At 44.7% G+C, this 17,800-nt stretch overlaps 1 protein-coding gene across 6 annotated transcripts in view; it reads right to left on the reverse strand.

Moving 5' to 3' along the window:
• The window catches only part of TLN2 (talin 2), a 410,543-nt gene that overhangs the window by 317,928 nt on the left and 74,815 nt on the right, over positions 1–17,800 (reverse strand). For 4 of the 6 annotated variants that reach the window (XM_019755362.2, XM_019755356.2, XM_019755357.2 and 1 more), the window contains one exon: positions 16,924–17,013. The exons of the other annotated variants lie outside the window; for them this stretch is intronic. The gene's annotated coding sequence lies outside the window, so the exon portion shown is untranslated. The remainder of the gene's footprint in view (positions 1–16,923; positions 17,014–17,800) is intronic. 6 annotated transcript variants of the gene reach the window in all.

A 17,800-nucleotide genomic window follows, 5' to 3' on the forward strand; every position in this document is an offset into this window, starting at 1 on the left:
GGCCCGCATGTTCAGATGGCCAAGAGAGGCCTGGGAGAACTATCTTTAAACAATGCTGTCTTTCTTCTGCATCTTTAATGGCTCAAGAACAGTATGCATATTAAATAGCAGGGAAAAGTTACTCGATTGAGGCACAAATTCCTTTCCCAACAACGCTCCCTCAAGAAGGAATGTCACATTGTGCCCAACTCCAAGTAAGTAGTGATGGAGCTTCAGATTGCCACAGCAGATATTCCAAATCTTTCTTGGCCATTTTTAAGAGCATTTTTAACGGCGGAATCTTTCTTCCCTTGCCTCACTTGATGAGCGAGGCTGCTACGAGCTGGCTCCATTACGACCCCAGAAGTCCAGAGGCAAATACCGTCCATGCCCAAAACTGGAACCCAGTTTAAGCATTTAAAATCCAAGGCAAAGGTGTCTGCTTGTTTTGTGGCGTGGGAGCCAGCCACAATGCCACCTATACACGGAGCACATTAGAGACAATGCATATTTGTTCCATAATGTGGCCTGTGGAGCCGTTTTGCCCAGGAAAGTCCTGCCGTGTTCATTTTAGACATGGAAACACCACGAATGGCTACCATCCACTTTGGACATTCATTCTTCTTCCTCTCATCTGAACTGTAATCTCAAAAGAATTTTTCAGGGAAGAATATTTAAAGAATGGCAAATTTTGGCAAACTACACTTAATCAGTTGGCATATTTACACCACCTTTTCCTCAATTTCAAAATAAATTTGCGTAAAGGAAGCCTGCTTTCAAGTCATATCCAGGCCATTGCCCTATTCAAATTTTTGTAATAAATAATGTCCCAGGCAACAGAAAGATCAGGTTGCAAATATAAATGCAGGCCCAGAAAAAAAGAATTGTCAAGTTATTCTTGGAATCTTCCATGAAGTCAGCATGGCATGTCTGTAATTCTGTCTTAATAGATACTAGTAGCAAAGATCAAATCCTTTCGGTCTTTCACTAGTCATTGATGATTAAATGACTTTAATGATTAATGTCATTTAATCATCAATGACTTTAGACTCCACTACATTCCAGCAACAGGGCTCTACTCTGTTTAACAATAACCCTCACATAGCTGTATCCAGAGTATATCAATTCCTTTAGTAGTTTTGCCAAAATTCTTTCAACAATTTTTCATGCCCTCTGCATGAAATCCCCCACCCTTCCTAAAATGTAATGGGTTGCTGCCTGATTAATATGTATCCACAAAAAGAACTAAGAAAAAAAAAAGTCCCCCTAGTAAGTATGTTTTGTGGAAAACAAAACATCTCACCAGGTGTTGGGGGTCATTTGACACCTGGATGTACCTCCCACTCCTGTGGTAGCTACAGGGCACAGGTCAGATGTGTGGTGGTCCCAGGGCCACAGGACACAGCCACCACCCCAGGAACATTTCTGAAAATGTTTTCTGGCAAATGAAGACATTGCCCCACAGTCCCCGCACTTCCCTACGACAGCCTGCCCCTCCTGCTTCAACTCCAGACTTTTGATCCTTGCAAATGTCTAATCCAACAAACTTGCCAAGTCGCCTTTCTGTCAGATAAGTAGCCACTAAGGAAGCAAGAAAGGACCGGCAAGTTGACAGTGGAGGAACTCAACGCTGACACAAGGGAACTTAAAAAAAACTCAAAAGATTCAGCACGAAAACTGCAGAAGAGGTCTGGGGCCATGCTTTGTTGGATCCAATAGTTCTATTCAAATCACACAGTGTGCACTGTCATAGCATAAAATGACAATGATTCTGAATGATGAGGAAAAACATTGTCCCAGCACACTCTGTGAAACAAAGCAATAAGAAGTATTTAGACAGATTTCCACAGTGGTTTAAATGAAGTTAGTTTAAAGGCTTTCAAGAGTAAGAATCTGTTATCTGGAAAGTTTATTCAATGTGAAATACCTCATTCCACAACGAAACTGGACAAAGGAGGTATTTAAGACAGCTTTGTGGTTTCACTTTATAGTGTTTATTCGTCATGGTGCTTTTACTCAGTGTCACCGCTTTATATTATCCCTGCTCCCTGGAAAGCCAAAGATGCCTTTCAGTCTTCTTAACCATGCAAGGTTTGTCCATGGTATTCTAAGAAATTTCAAATAGTTACTGAAGGTATAAAAATAAACAGCCTTTACATGACCTCCAAGATACAAAGTCTTAACATAATCTCACAGACTAAGTGCAGTGGGTGATGTTAGGAGCTGCTCCTCCGTGCCAAAGAAATTAAAACAAAAATCATAAACCTATTAAGAGATACTTAGAAAAGCAAGTTCAGGTTAAATAGAAAAACTAGAGCATTTACTTTAAAAACAAAAACTTAATTTTTTGTATTTTTAACAGGTGTAAAATTTTAGACTTTAAATTTCTCAATTAAGACAGGGAGCTTGGGACTTTCCTCAGTTTTCAAATAGCAAGTGAAAACAATCATTGCTTGGGTATCAGCATAGAGAAGCCAGAATATTGTAGATAAGAGAAGAATCCACAACCAATCACCAAGAACAGAACTTAGATGGCACTGGAATTCATGCTTTTACAATATAACAATAAACGTATCTTCTCAATTATGAATCACTTGGTTATATTGAACCATAAAACCATCAATGTGATAAGAAAAATTATTTTGTAACAAGACTCTTGGGATTCCTGAGTGACACATGACTAGTTCAGTCCTAGGTGGCTGAGACTCGAGGATGTGGAACTCTAATGAACCATTTTCAAATGTCATCAACGAAAGATATTGCTGGACCTAAACAGGATGCTTCCCATCCAGGGTGAGATGGGACTTCCCCTGTATCCATAGAAGGGTAAGTTCCAGAAGGAGTTGAGAAAAATACCAACAGGCATACAAGTCACCCAGAGATGTTCTGAACGGCCATCCTTAACCACCTAATCAAAGGTCCGTCCGTTCCACCTAATTTTGTTTCACCTCTCCAGATTAAAACTTTTTGAATTAAGTACTCCAATTTCCGATAGAAAATAAAGTGATTCTCACTCTCCAATCCCAAATATTTGGGGGAGAGAGCAATGGAGAAAACACAAGTGCACTGCTATTATCCACAGTCAAAGAAGTTTACCGGAAGCACTCAATCATCAATGTCACTCATTCATTCACTCATTCCCCTAGTGAACCTTTAGTGACTCCCTGCTACGTATGCATCAAGTGTGGCCTAGATACAGGAGATGCAGCTATGGAATAAAATAAGGGCCTCATTCCCATATAAATGGAAACAAAAATCCCAGCACACTGGGGCAAGTGCAGCAATAGTCAGGCACTAAGGGAAAATCATTACCCAAAGAAGGAGCAAAGCATCTGCATCTGGGGCAAGGGAGACAGCCAGAGGCTGCTTCATCATAGCACAGAGGACACAGGGAGGGTTAATAACGTAGAGAACAACAACAACAACAACAAAAAAAACCCCTCCTTGTTTGGCTACAGAACACAGTCCATCTTACAAAGTAAGTGTGTTTAAATGAAACTGTAAACGTGTGGGACGGCCGGATGGCTCAGTTGGTTAGAGCACGAGCTCTGAACAACAGGGTTGCCGGTTCAATTGACTGTGGATTCCCCCATGGAGCAGTGAGTTGTGCCCTCCATGACTAGAATGAAGGACAACGACTTGGAGCTGATGGGCCCTGGAGAGACACACTGTTCCCCAATATTCCCCAATGGGGGGGGGGGGAGAAAGAAACTGTATGTGTGTACTGAACAATGCCATGCAAAACAACTAAAAGGTTATCAATCCCTAAAAAATGATTCACATATAATTTTTAAAAATTGGATCGATGGATATTAAAGCTCAGTCCTTAAAGACTATCATGAATATTCCATTCTCAGGCACTATTAAGCACTAATCATGCAGCACAGCATAGGGGAGCAGGGCTTCTCAAACCTCCACATGCACAGAAATCACCTGCAGCCCTTGTGAAACAGCAGGTTCTGATGCAGGAACCTGCCAGGTGCAGCCTAAGAGTCTGCATTTTGAATACACTCCCAGCTGGTGCAGAGGCTGCCGGACCTGTGACCGGCTGCGCAGTGATGGTGAGGAGGGCAATGGTGCCCGGTTCTGACGGACCATCGCGGTCACACACAGGGCTCTTTAACAGAAAATCTTCCTCTCCTCGTCTGAAACCTAATGAGCCAGAACCTTAGGAGGCGGGGTTTCCTGTAATTTCTTTTTAAGCTGTCCAGGTGGTTCTGAGATGCAGCCAGGCTTGTGAACCACAGTCAAGTAAGCATTCTGAGACACAGGCCTCTCGCCTACCTCACCCCAGGAAATAGGTCAGGTCTCTGTGTAGACAGATAAAGCCAGCAGCTTTGGAAGACATCCCTGGGGATAGTGAGTCAGGAAGAGGATGCCCAGCTAAGCTGGCCAGACTTGTCAACTCAGCCATGGTGATGGCCTGGAATCACAGCCTCCAGGATGACATCTGTTCTAGAATCCATCTTGACTCTTCTCACACACTGTAATTGCTTTCCAAAGCCAGTGCTTAGATCATTATCATAGTCTACTTAGCTCATAAAACTCACAAAGAGGAAAAGCAATTTTTTGGCCTAAAAATTACAGATAAGGGGTCATCCATGATGAAAGACTGGAAAGAAGCCAAAAGGCAAATATGCAATTAACCATCCCGATGCCTCCAAGCTCTAATCTTGAAAGGGCTCTCCAGCCACACCCCACCTCACTGCAAAGTAACAATTTTGTTAATAAAAGGGATCGAATGGAATGTGGTCCTTCCGGGTTTTTTACATACAAAACTGCTTCTGGAAAAGACTAACCGTTGACTCTCTCCAGGTGGAATAGGTGATAGAGCTGGCCCATTTGAAATACCAGCCTTTCAAGTTTCTTTACATCCACTTTCCATTGAACAAGGCACTTCCAATTCTGTTCCCTGTGCTCGGCCTCATGCTCCCAATTTCTACCCATCTCATTCAAAGTTGTATGCCCTGATCCCTTTCTCTCCCTTGCTTATCCTTGTCTTAGCTGGCAAAGGGCAGCAAAATTTTCAACAGTGAGTTCTTACTTTACCCCTAAACTTGGAGATGCCATTCCCGTAAGAGGCTTTTCTAAGACTGGTTTAAGAAGTATTGCATTTAGTGGTTACCAGAGGGTAAGGGGGGTGGGGGTTGGGAGATGAGGGTGAAGGGGATCAAATATATGGTGATGGAAGGAGAACTGACTCTGGGTGGTGAACACACAATGGGATTTATAGATGATGTAATACAAAATTGTACACCTGAAATCTATGTAATTTTACCAACAATTGTCACCCTAATAAATTTAAAAAAAAAATTATTGCAGTTAAGGTCAAGGGTCAAGTTCATATTCTGCTCCTCTGCAGTGAATGCTCTGGGGAGAAAGAGCTAAAGCTTTCTTAGCTATACGTGGATCACACACACACACACACACACACACACACACACAGGATGCAATAGCAGCTTGTCATTCCTACAATGTGCCACAATGTATCATGTTCATCTCTATTCTTGGGTCCTAGGAGAGTAATTGTATAAAAGAAATGAATGACTAGATAAATGACTGGAAATAACAGGATGAACAACATCCTGTCCTCCAGAAGTCCGGTTTTCTAGCTGGAGACTGAGAAAGCATCATCACACAGTATAATTGCAAGTGCAGTAAAAGAAATTCAGACTCAACAGCCCAGAGTCGCACAGCAAGGAGGCAGTGATGCCTGTGTCTGGACTCAGGTCTTCCCAGGCCCCATCAGTGTGCCTCCTCCAGATTTTATTTTTCACCTAGAAGAGTATGAGGTGGGGGTAGTCAGAAGTTACGGATAATTTTATCACATCTGTGGAAACGTGACCCTTAAAATGGAGAATGGTCCAGAAAATCCCTTATGGGGTCTGAACCTCTGCCATGTAATGATTTTTCCTTCTTAAGGGAATAAAGGTTAACAAAGTATAGCCTTTTTCTACATAAGGCCACACAGTACTTTCTCAGTCAGATATCTACTCCCAGAATTAATATGTACAAATCCCCTGCTTGAATAGACATCTCCCTAATCGACCTCTGGAGAGGCACGTGGTTTTGCTTAAAACCCCCAGGACCCTGCCAGCTGAGGTCCACTGAAAGTGGAGGTTGTAATTAAATTTCGCCAAGGCCCCATGACCTCGGCCCTGGGGCACGTCAGCCCGGAAGACAGTAGGGCCAGGGTGGCCCTTCACTGTGCCCACCCAAATTCCGAGAGAACACACCAGCTCAGGGTCCTGGGACCTTGTGGATAACTGAAGATGCTAAAAGCATTGAAGAGAACAGTGCATATGAAACCTACTGGCTAGTCTCCTGCCATTTGGCCTCCTACTACTTGCCTTCTTAGGAATAAAGGAATTCTGGCATCACCCAGGGCAGAGGGGGGCTGCATCCCTAATGTAGACATATATAAAAAGCACCTTCTTCACCAGTACCTTCCTTCTTAGACAAGGAGGTTCAGTGTTACTTACACTAGACTTCGCCTGCCCTGTGTTGGACCAGTGTTTTATGTGGGAGAGTAAAAATGGCCATGGCCGTGCAGATTTGGGGGACCTTTTTGTAAGGCTTGCTTAGCACAGTCACTCCTGATAGTAACTTGCTCAAACCCTCCTATACTCAAAAACAGTAATAGTGAGGGAGGGTGGGGGCAACAGTAACTTGAGTGATTATTATGAGCCAGGCATGGTGCTGGGTGCTGTACCTGCATTACCTTATGTAATGCCTTTCTCACAACAATCCTACCAGGTGGGTACAGTACCAGAGTTTTACAAGTGAGGACGCTGAAGCTCAGAAGCTTTGTAACTGGCCTGTCCTCACAAAGCCATTAGATGGTACGGGCAGCATTTGAACCGTCTGGGAGTATGGCTCTGCTGTTTCTGATACAATTTAAGATTCTCAGAAAGTTCAGTTTCATGTGAGGATCTACTCAGCGAGTTACCAGCTCTGCAGCTGGCTAACAGCTGTGCAGGGACCAGGCTTCCCAGATAATGATTTATGCCCATTATTGGCTCTCCAGCTAGGAACTACAAACATCCTACTCGGCACCCTTAAGAAGACAACAAGGAACATGAATCAAATTCAAGTAGTTATTTCCAGATTTCCAGTCCTTCCAATCCTCCAGCCCCTAAGAGCAAGACCACACCAACACTCTGAGTCTCCAGTGTAACGTAGGGACAAGGGGTCCAGACCTCATCCTGGGCTATCACACGCTTCCCAAAGTACCACCTTGAATCACCTCCCAAGGCTCATTAGAAACCTAAGAATTTACAAACTTCTCTGGGATTACAAGAATTCCGCCGTATCAGAAGACAATTATTTGGAACACATTAATGCAAAAATGAAACTTTGCACATTTTCATTTATGAATTTTGTAATTTGGGGAAATTTTGAAGCTACGGGGGACATTTTGAAGCTACAGGGGAAAGTGTTTTGCAAAACAAACAAACAACTAAAGGGAACTTACATATAGAATAACTAATTTTAAAAATAAAGGATATCTCCAGATGGCAGGATAATAAAAGGTAATTATTTATTTTCTTTTACAGATCTGAATTGTCTAATGTCTCTGTAATAGCACCTATTACTTACATAATAAAAGTTTTAAGTTGCATATGAATAACTTAGCTCACTCATAAAATGACTGTGTTAAGCACTTAGTAATTACTGAAATACTCGTATATACATACACACCAGAAATTTTAAGGGGAAAACAAATTCTCAACTAGCACTGCTTCCCCCTTCTACAACTCTCAGAGGCCAGTGAGTTGCTTCTTTTCCCTTGGTGAAATGAAGCTTTATCTATCGTAAAGCACATTCCCGAGCAGGGAAAAGAGCACAGGAAACACCCTCCCCCTGACAATGGAGACCACCTCTATCTAGCAGAAAACAGGTGTGCGGCACGGCCCTCACTGAGTTAGACCTGAGGGTTGTATTGACCCCAAAGCAACCTGAGGGGTAGCTGGCCATCAAGCCGTCAGCATCCTCCCCCATCTGTCACAAGGCCACTGTTCTGTTGTCTTAGATTCTGGATTTGTCTATGTGGCATGCATGCATCACAGGGCCAATTATATTAACTCTATTTTCTTATTTTCTATTCCTGACACTCTGACTTTGGGGGCCTTGCAGGACGAGCCAATTCTTAGCACCAAGGGCTCAGCGTGGAGCTTGCCTTACGTATACAAGCCAACCAACCCAGCGTCTACACCACCCAAGTACCTCTACAACGTTCACACACCAAGCTCTTATATCCCCTGCACGAAATCATCTCAAGGCTAGTTTCCAGGTGCCTTGAGCTCATCCTTATAGCCCCAAAACCCCCTGGAATTATTCGAAGTAGCCAATCCTAAGATGTGTACGCTGCCCCGCCTTGCCTCCTTGAAAACCCCAATTAAGGCTCTGATCAAGGCTTTCTCCTTGCTGCTGTCTCCTGCTTCCCGACCACCCTGCTGCTTCCTCTGTGGTGTGGCTCCTACACTAGGGAAATGTAATAAAAATCATCTTTCAATGGCATTGGACCTCTGTGTCATCATTCAGTCATACTTTTGTAAATTAAGACCCAGGCCCAGAACAGCCACCAACTCTGAACAACCAGAAAGGGTTTCTAAGCGGAAACTAAGTAGCCATGGCTAAGCCCATGTGCTGAAGTCATAGGATGGCACAGACCCTCCGAGGCCAGACTCTACCAACTCGGTTCCGGGCAGCCTTCAGTCCTGCCTGAAGCCACTACTCTCTGCAAAGCACAGGCACACCCAGAGGCGGTCAAGTGAGAGACAAATGTCAGACAAAGAGGCACCTCACTGTCTGGAGGGGAGCTACTGTTTCAGTCCAGAATTCTGAGTCACAAGGAAAAGGTAAGATGATCATATTAATACTTAGCTGCTGATTCTTAAAGTGGGACAGTAGATCCTGTGCTTCAGACTTTTTCAAGAAAAATTGATAACAGTTTCACCTGTAATTGGGGGAAACTTCAATTGCTTACAGAACTCTTTCTGAATTCCTCCTTCCCAGAAGACACCAAAGTAAACGAAGCACCGCTGCTTCATTTTCGTCACATTACTTGTAGTGTATTCCAGCTCTTCTCAAAACCGTACTCGTTTTCATTTCCAGGACACCTTGGGCCTAGTCCGTCAAGCTCAGTCTCCCTTCCCACGCCCTCCCCAACGTCTCCTCTCCACCACGGCCACCACCAGACCACAGGTATCCAGCATTCCTGTACTAGGCACAGAGGATTCAATGTAAAAAAAGGTGATGCAAGTTTAGTGGTTACCAGAGGGGAAGCGGAAGGAAGGGGGCATGTTAGGAGAGGGCAAAGGGGGTCAAATGTATGGTGATATCAGGAAGAACTGACTCTGGGTGGTGAACACACAATGTGATATACAGCTGATGTATTATAGAATTGTACACTTTAAACCCATACAATTTTACTACCTAATGTCACCCCAGTACATTTAATAAAAAATATTTTTAAAAAGTAAAAAAAAAAAAAAAAAAAGGTGACGCATATTGCCAAAGCCCCTTCCTTGTGCAAAAATACCATAGGTAGAAAAGTGACACGTATCAGTGTCTTTAAAAATTAAAGACTACATACAACCCTGAGAATCTTTTGCTGACACCACAGCATGGAATAAGCAATTAAATTAACATCCTTTTAGGGACAATGGGACATCTCCAAATCTAGTTTTCCTAAAGCTGCCTATAGTCTTTACTCCAATTCAGGCACAAACACAACCTCTGGGAATATATGCCCAAGCATATTTATTTTTCCAACCAGCTGTCTTTGGGATATGCTGAAGGCCTGCTGTCACTGCCAATTCTTCTGAGGACACAGACAAACATGTCCTAAGTCACGCAGAAATAACTCCCACAACTACCCAGAACAAAGCAAAAAAAATATTTGAGAAACAAATGAACCCACAACCTCAAGGGTGTGGCCTATGTCCTTTACGTTTCCCACCTTTTTAAAGCCTAGTAGGCAGGACTGTCGAGACACACTGTTGTTCCTAATGAATATTTAAATTCTGTGATCATGTATATTATTTCGTTTTTAGAGAGTACCATGTTCCCTAGTAATACTAAAGTAGATTGCATGTGGTCATGTTGTTTGCTTCTGTAATGACAAGTGGGAACAGCAGTTCTAGGGGTCAGGAAGTCAAATGTCCAACAAAACATAAACTGGAAGAAGTTTGAGAAGTATTAATCCAGGATCATACTGGCCACAATTCAACTGAAAAGTTCCAAGCAGCACATCCTTCCCACATGGCAGCCTCCTGAGTTCTGAGAGTGACAGCTACAAGAAATGCCATAGCTGGTGCAGGACCATCCTGGGTCTTACTAGCCTGGTACACAAACATTATGCAAGCTGACCAACCCAAATTGGCCCAACAAGTCAATGACAGGAGAGACGAGATCCACAAAAGAGAAATGCAGTGGCAGCAACCTGGCCCCTTATCTTTAGCATTTACAGAACGGTAAAATGTGTGAAAGGAAGAGATTTGTCCACCTCTTCTGCTCCTAGATAATTTGGAGGCCGCCAGGGCGGTCAGCAGCAGCCAGAGGACACCCACTGTTCACACCGGTTTTGCTGCTATCTCTGGATGGAGCTTCCTACTCTTGCCACAAGAGTAGATAACGCGCTGTTCCAACCTCAGGCAATCTCTTCCTCACAATGAGTTCTCTCAGGATGTTAGCTCCTCTACCTATAATCAAGGGCATACCTTGCAGGGAACAAGGGTGTCACTTCAGGAAAATTCCAAAAGGCACTAGCAAACTAAACAGAACTTCAACAGAAAAGTTCATCCTCTTGAAATGCCCAGCTTTACGTGCTCTACTCCTCTAGACTAGATGAAATCATATAAGGCCAATACCACATTAACCAAAGGACCAAAGCTAGCATCGCCAATATTGGCACAAAATGGTTATCACGTACCTCCTGATGTGATACACAGAGAAAGATGCCAATCATCATTCATATTACATTCCTGACAAAAATACATCCAATCGTAAGGCATTACCAAACAAACCCAAATTGCTGCAAAATAACTGGCTTATACTCTTCAAAAATGTCAATGTCATCAAAGACAAAAAAAGCAGAAAACTGTTCCCAGGTAAAAGAGACTAAGGAAACATGACAACCGAATACAACTTGTGTAATCTTGGATTAAATCCTAGATCAGGGGGAGGAATTGCTATAAAGGACATTATTGTGATAAGTGACAAAATTTGGATATAAACTGTATATTTGATAATAGTACATCACTGTTATGTGTCCTGTTTTCACTAATTGACCTGTAGTTTTCACTAGTTGACCTGTTCTTAGGAAAGCCATGCTGAAGTACTTAGGGGCAAAGCGGCATGACGGTGTAACTTTCAAATGGGTCAGAAGAGAATATGATATGGAAAATGATAAGGAAAGGTGGCAAAATACAGACAACTGATGAATTTAAGTGAGGCTATACAGGAATTCTTCATGTTCTTCTTGCAACTTTTCTGTAAGTTTGAAATTATTTCAAAATAAAGTATTTTAAGACAGCACAATTTCAGATTCAACTTGCAAAGCATTTCCACAGTACCACCTGCTGAATAAGGCAAGACCCCCTCCCCATATTAACCTCATTTGTCACCAGCTACCCCCTCACAGACCCAGGCAACTGTGCTCCTCTTCCACCTTCAAGCCAAGTGCATACCCGGCCCCAGCTCAGCTGTTCCGATTCATCTCCTAGGAATTAGAAACTGAGACACACTGACTGAGCCAGGAAGCTGTGAAGTGCTGAGCAGAACAGAGGGGAGCTTCGGGTGTGAGGTCTCCATCTGGAGTTTAGGCAAAGATGCTGATCTGGTTTTGAAAAGAGGAGAGTGGTGGCATTGTACAGAAATACCCCAGAGCTGCGTCTCAGAGAAAGAGTGTGCAAGCAAGCGTGCATTGGTGGGTCCCCGGTGTGTTTTCTTAGGTACACAGCAGGCACTCAATAAAGGTTAGCTGCAATCAGCAGCTGCATTGAGCCACCCCACAGACCCCTTCTCCTTAAGCTAGCTCACCTATGTCTCTGTTCCTTAGCCCAAGGAGCCTTATTAAGAACAGACCTCTATCAATACAATGGGATAGTCACCATAAGCTATTACACAGCAAGGCAGAGCTCGGAGTGCAGCCACCCACCCCCCTTTTCCCACAGGAAGGGATGGCTCCTCCTGTTCTTCTCATGCTCACAGCCTCTCATCCAGGGACAGACGGACTGCAGTGGAGGTACAGCCTGTGAAGAGACCATTCCACTTCCACCAGACATCCTGCAGTATGGCACACAGCAGAAGGGGAGGACCCGGGCCCTGGATAGTCAGGCCTGGATCCTAGGACCAAGTTCTGCTGCTAACCGCCCTGCAAACATCATCACACTTGTCTGACCCTGTGGCAGACAGAATAATGGTCCCCAAAGATGTCCATGTCCTCATCTCCAGAACCTGTGAATATGTTACATTACTTCATGGCAAACTGAACCTTGCAGATGTGATTGAGTTAAGGACCTTGAGATGGGGAGATTTTCCTGGATTACTCAGGTGAACCCAATGGATTCAAAAAAGGTCCTTAAAAGCAGAGAACCTTTCCCAGTCGTGGTCAATGTATCCAAATACAACGTAGCTGGATTTGAAGATGGAAGAATAGGGTGAGCAGCAAAGAAAGCAGGTGGCCTCCAGAAGCGGAAAAAGACAAACGCATTCTCCCCTAGAGCCCCCGGAAGGAACCCAGCCCTGCCCACACCTTGATTCTAGCCTAGTGAGACACATATCAGATTTCTAATCTACAAAACTGTAAGACAATAGAGTTGTAGTATGTTAAGACACTAAGTTTGTGGTCATTGTGACAGCAGCAATGGAAACTAGTACAGACCTTATTTCCCTCATCTGGAAATGATTGAGTTTTCATCCTTTCTGAGAAGTAGGGATAGTGAAGCCTCGCGTCCACCTCTTGACTTCTCAGAAGCCCCTGGGACACCCCTGGAAAAACCTTGGCCCTGGACCAGGTGATCTATACAGATAATTAATTCACCAAACGAATGACTTCTGTGTCGGACTGAACTTATCTGGTATCATCTGCCCTTGTTTTGTACAATATTTACCACCAGAGCTTGAATCTTTCTTTTTTTAGTAATAAAAACAAAATCTGTCCCAAGTTACTAAGTAATTAGCGGACCCCAGTGTCCCAGAGCACTAGCGTCCAAATCCTATCCACTTCATCAGTCAACTCTCCCCAGCAACCACACCCACCCCAGGGGGCTTTTGTGCTGCCTCTGATCCAGTCAGTACTGAAGTCACCAGGGCCACCTTCCAGATTTCTGAGTCATCCTCACCGTGGCAGGGCCAAGCAGCAGCTGGATTGTGAACTCAAGGCAGCAAAGCCCAAACCCTGCCCTGGAACTTCAGCTGCTGTGCAAGGGTCACGCCCTCCCTCCTCCCACCTCATTACTTTCCCTACCGTCTCCATCCAACTAACTGCCCGTGTCTCCTGGGAACCCGGGAGCTGGCTGAAGGGCACGCTGCTGCACGTACTCCATGGGTGCAGGGATGTGCTCAGCTACATAGTGGGAGCCACTTAGTTTATTTCCTCTGCTCTCACATGGGCGTTTGAGACTGGTTTGTTTTTTTTCATCCCTGAAATATTTCCATTGAACAAATCAGCTACTGTCCTAACTACTATGCAGTCTCACTAACAAGTCCCATGCCAACCAAGCCTTATGGCTGTTGTCAAGGCGGTATGTTTTCAAGTAGGGCCTATTTAGTGCTTCCCCTTCATTCTACTGACAGAGAACGCGTGCCCCCTGCAAGAACAGTTCCAGGGGAAGGAGGTCAAGGCAATCCAGGGCTGACACAGGAGAAAAGAGCAATAATTGGTTTTGATTTTTGTTGCATCTGTGCAAACTGAAGCCCACCGGGTAGGCTGCCCAGGAGATCTATCCAGAGACGGGGAACATCACGTTTAAAGCAAAGAACTAGCAATTGTTCTGGCCCAAAAGAGAGGTCTGTTCCAGGCACTCAGGTGTGGCTCTGTCAGACAGGGTGCCGGCTGCTCTGGAGGAAAAAGGAGCCTGTGCCAGGGAAGGCAGGTCAGCAAAGCTCACCCCACAGGGAATTTTATCAGCCTTTTATCATCCTGTCATCATCCACTCTTGTTAAATATGAGATCTGCCACAGATGCCTGCCAAATGACAGAGAGGGACCATGACTCTGCCTTGGAGAAATGTGCTCCTGACAAATGTCACAGAGTAATGCTGGGTGCCTGGGAGACCCCAGCCACAGACTCCCCAGCACGGCCACAGCTAGTGAGCCAAGCAGCTTCCCTCTGAGCAAGAATGGAGGGAGGGAAAGTAGAAAGAGAGAGAGGCCAAGGTTGCCATGGGCAGCCTGCAGCAGCCGCCCACCTGACCCACATCTTCTGTCTCACGTGCGCTGGCACAGACGTGTCGCTCCTGAGCATCTATCAACAAGTCAGCACCGCTGGGCATAAATAAGAACAGGAGGGATGCAGAGACGGAGCCCTCAGAGTGGCCAAGTCCAAAGCAGCGCTGTGATGAGGCCCTGAAGTCTGCACCACAGGACCGGAAAGGACCTCCTGGCACCCCTGCTGATTAAAGGCTCTGTTTGAAGCCCTGTGAACTCCCAGACCTGGCATGGCCGTTTTTTTTTTGTTTGTTTGTTTGTTTTTTTAGAAGCCTGTGTATATTGATTGAGCTTTCAGAATAAAAATTGTAAAGGGTAACAACATTCTGTGCCAGTGAGGGTCCCTACACAGGTGTTGGGAACATAAATTATATCATCTTCTGAAAGGTGGATTTTTAAAGGTACATAGCTTTTGGCCTTGAAATTCTATAAAAATGCCCACATGGTCTACCAATAAGTGTTATAAAAATGCTCACTGCAACATTACCAAAATACAAGCAAGAAAGGGAGGGGAAGAAGCCCAGCCAGCAACAGGAGGATGAAAGGTTACAGAACTTTTCCTTTAAAAAATATGTAACAATTAACACAAATAATCTGCAGTCTTTCAATATGGGATAGATTTATATTAGCATGAAATCAATGTCTATGTTATTAGATTTTAAAATATGTTAAGCAGAACATTGTTTTATTATTTTGTTTGTTTGTTTGTTTGTTTTAAAAACACACTTTCTGTCACACAAAGGTCAGGAGGACTTCGCATATAGAGGTGGATACCACCTTGGAAGAAGAAAATTATAATCAGCAACCTAGGGCCCAACGGACAGGCTGGACCCCTGAGCCTGACCCTACTTGCTGTGTGACCCCAGGTGTGTTCCGTCACCCACAGCCTCAGTCTCGTTCTTTGTAAAACGGAGACTACTTGCCTAACGGGCGATGGGGAGGGTGAAAGCACAAGCCCGTGTGCCAGGCACTTTGCCCAATGCCTAGTACGTTTTAAGTACTCCATAAATGGCTGTTAGAACTAGGAACTACTCAAGTGGAGAATCCAATTGTCTTCTCGTGAAAACTAGACACGACTTTTGAAAGGTCTGACGGCATCCGTGCAACGTTGCCGAGCCTGCAACCACATACGGTGTCTCACGTGAACAACCCCAGGGCCAGTTCAGTGCCTGGACTCAAGACACCCCTTTGGCAGGATTGCCCTGAACTCCTCCCTCTGTCTGCTCTGAGGTTTCTGTGGTCAGTTCGCAGCTTCTAACATGGTCTCTCTTCTCCACACCCCACTGAAGTGCCACATTAGCCCAGCTCATACAGCCTGCTCTTAGGAACAAAAAAACACCCTCAGTCTTTTCAGAGATGCTGACTTAGGGAAGAGGCACACTGCAGAGACCCCCACAGGATTTCACCTCGTGAACCTAAAAAGCACGTTATTTAAGGTACAAAACCACAACCTACAACAACAATATTGAGGTACAAGCCCCCAGACACAGGTGAGGGTAACAGACTCCTATACTTTTGAGTCAGGCTCCTACTCTAGACCACTCAGCCTCACGTAAGTGCAGCCGGACAAAAGCCCACTGGGTCTCTGGTGGCTTTTCAAACACACACCTCAGGCAGTCCATCAAGAGTCACAGGCAAGGACACGTTTCATATGCGTCAGGAAGCTTTGACCTCCCTTCTCCAAAGATCATCTACAAACCAGCATCATGGACACCATCTGGAGCTTGTTAGAAATGCAGACTCTCAGGCCTCACCCAGACCTACCCAATCAGGATCCACGTTTTAACAATGACCCTGCTGTGGAGTATTTACAACAAAGTCTACCCAGATGGTTTACTTAGGTTTCTAGTTGATCTTTTTCTTTCTTCATGGAAGTTCCATGATAGCACAGTCTGCCTACCTTAGCCACTGGCGTGTAGTACTCAAGTATTCATTGAATGAGTGAATGAATGAATGGTCTGCCAAATGACTGAAGAGACCTATCCCGTTGTAAGTGCAAAGAAAGATGCAAGTAAGGGTCTGAGAGAGAAAGAGAGAATATATGGGGCGGAGGGAAGACGTCTTTAAATGAGGCTGTCAGATAAGACCTCTCTAAGAGAGGTTGGCATTAGGGGTTGCATTAGGATACGATGAATGAGGAGGAACACGCTGGAGAAGAGGGTATCAGGCAGAGGGAACAGCACCTCCCTTTGCCATCCAGTCTTTTCCTGTAGGCCAGTAAAGACAGAAAATCAAGATCTGTATGTTTGGCTCTGGTGGTGAAACAAAGAAGCTCCAAGGAGGAAGATTCAGAGGGCTCCACGACCATTATGACTGTTGGGGGCAGAAAGGCCATGTCTGGAGTCAAAGCTGCCATTGCCAACGCTCTTGGAGCTCAGTGTAAGGGAGCTCAGTGCCAGTCTATAGCTGACCTGATTGGACTTCGTGACTGCCGGCCACAACCCCTCCAGCCCTCAGATTCCACTGGTCTACAGTTGCTTGCAAAGTAGAAACATGGAGATTACTCACTGCTTTCAACAAGTCAATCCAAGAACTTGTGGGCAGCCAAGCATCCAAGGGTCCAGGAGCCCAGTCCAGATGTTACCCTGCAGCAGCACGCTGGCAAAGAAGAGACAAATGACACGTGTCAGCGCAGGTGGCCACATTGGCGGGTGAGCGACGTTCTCCCAACAGTGAATGACACTAGTAGGGTCCAGATTATAAAGAGGGTGCAAAAGACCAATGCTAATGTGGGGCAAATGTTTTCAGAGCACTGACACAGCTGGAAACCCTCTGCCTTCAGTCTCAGCAGAGGCATCATCCCACCACCAGCAGCTCCAGAGCAGCCTCTGGCTGCAAACCCCACAAGGAGGAGTCCAGACAGGCGGCGGCAAAGGGCCCTTGGAGACAATCAGGCCCAACCCCTCTCCTCACAGATGAGAAAAATCAAGACTCAGAAAGAAAACAGGCTTGTCCAAAATCAGCAGCAAGTAATGGCAAGTCCAGGAATGGAATCACAGAATCTATAAAGCTAAGTTTACCTGTAAATTACCTTCCTTAATAAAACTCTGTTTCTAAATAAATGTTATCCTTATTCTGTCTGGCTCTTAACCGAGAAGAGACAAGGCAGCCTGAAGTTCCAGATCTTAACCATTCCCCCCAGTTCTCTCTCCTTAATCCCCAAAGACTTCCAACAGCCAAACTGAAACTCCTGGTTTTCTTCAAAAACAAAATTAAAAAAAAACACACACAAAAAAAACAAAACCCCAGAACTGTTCACATTTGAGTACAAGAAAAAAATCTACACACTTTGCGGAGAAAGCCCAAAAACCTAAAAGTTCTGAATGTATGAGATATAAAGAACAACACAGAACCAGACAAAGCTCCTTTTCCACACATTAGGTTA

Source organism: Rhinolophus sinicus, linkage group LG03 (assembly GCF_036562045.2).
Source record: "Rhinolophus sinicus isolate RSC01 linkage group LG03, ASM3656204v1, whole genome shotgun sequence".
Taxonomy (NCBI): Eukaryota; Metazoa; Chordata; class Mammalia; order Chiroptera; family Rhinolophidae; genus Rhinolophus; species Rhinolophus sinicus.